The sequence below is a fragment of the Aplysia californica genome, unplaced genomic scaffold (genome assembly GCF_000002075.1).
Source record: "Aplysia californica isolate F4 #8 unplaced genomic scaffold, AplCal3.0 scaffold00903, whole genome shotgun sequence".
Classification (NCBI taxonomy): domain Eukaryota; kingdom Metazoa; phylum Mollusca; class Gastropoda; order Aplysiida; family Aplysiidae; genus Aplysia; species Aplysia californica.
Window position 1 is genome coordinate 36,034 of NW_004798173.1, and position 1,841 is coordinate 37,874.

Below are 1,841 nucleotides of genomic sequence, written 5' to 3' on the forward strand. Positions count from 1 at the left end.
CTCTCTCTCTCTCTCTCTCTCTCTCTCTCTCTCTCTCTCACACACACACACACACACACACACCCACACCACACCACTCTGTGTTCATCAAAAGGGCTGTGAACTCATGAAATCAAAACATATGTAATACCTATGTCAAAATAATCAAAGTAATGAGGGAGGGTAGCTGAATGTACAGAAGACAACAGAAAATACACCCCTCTCAATCACCACCACCCCACCCCCCAAACTTCCCGATCCCGAACGCACAGAAGCAAGTGAACCATACCGAACTCTGTAGCCAATGTGGCATGCTCTGAAGCTCAGCTGTAATGGCCATCTGACCGGCCGGTAGTCTAGAGATTGATTCTCCCCAAGACGAATAGCCTAAACGACGACTCTCCCCATTGAGTTCTATTTATAGATTCACACCTCTGTGTATTCTCATTGACAAAGCCAACTGTCCCCGGCACGTTCATAGATTTACAATACTAGGAGATAACTTTACACAATTTAGCGTACAGCTTCAAGTTAGATAAAGGAATGAATAAGGGGGGTGGGGGTGGGGTGATTTTAAAATGAAATAGGCCTTCAGAAAATGTTGAGTCGTTTGCGTTTGAGGTGTGCATAGGCCTATTACGCCTACACGAAAAACTGAGAACTTATTTGAGACACATATTAATTGTACAAGCAGACACAATAAGGCACACGGTGCGCAAATTCTCGAGGCTGGTCGGATAAAGGAACTCGAACTTAAGTCTCACCATTACAATGCAAAAAACCCCCACACTGTTTCTTGACTGCCTCATGTAGAGGCCTAGCCTATATCGGGCTAGATAGGCAGCTATAGCAGACTCAGAGACTTTTTTTTTTTGTCAAGGAAAAGAGGACGAGACACGAGCTTTAGAGCAGAAAATGTAGCATACCCAACGAAATGCATGCGTAGTCTTTTAAAAAAGAGTAGGCCTATCTTTCTAAATCACAATAAAGAAATATTAACAGTGTATAGTTTTCAAGTTTTCATTCGCCTCTTTAGTTTTATTAAAGGTTTTACGGCACTTGCATCACAATAGGTTATATAAGTGCTGAAGAATAGAGGTGTTACAAGAGAGTAACATACACAAAAAAAAGAAGGAGGAGAGATAATGAAGATATAGATGTTTAATAGGAAAGAATAAGCAAACCACCCCAGAGCACCCGCAAACCACCCACATTCGCCTCTGAAGAACAGTTCGAAAACAAAAATAAAACTGTAGTCTTATACTCATGGCATGAACTAGATCTAGTTTCACACTGACCCGTACAAATATGCGTATGTATGTATGTTGCGAAGTAAAGGTTAAAAAAAAAAAAGCTTTGAGTTTTGGTGAACTTCAGGTTATTGTTATAGATATCTACAACTCTTCAAATCCGATTTGAAAAGAAGTAGATTACACACATGAAAGAGTGCACCACACGAGCGCACACAAAAAGACAATCTACCCAAAATTACATGGGTTTCACAGGTTCATGTTCATACAGTGTATTATATTTTTATTACACCCCCCCTCCCCCCGAATATAAAGACAACTCATGCAAAGAGCGACAACTGCAAGAAAAGTCGAAACATGTCCATGGACAGTGTTATCTCCCCTAGAGAAGTGTGTTGTTTGGCGTTCGCATTCTCTCTTTATTCTTGATGTTGAAATCACACACACACACGCATACACACACACACACACATACACACATAAACACAAACACACACACAAACAAACACAAACACACACGCACGCACGCGCATGTACACGCACTAACACACACACATACACAAACACGCACGCACGCTCTCTCTCTCTCTCTCTCTCTCTCTCTCTCTCTCA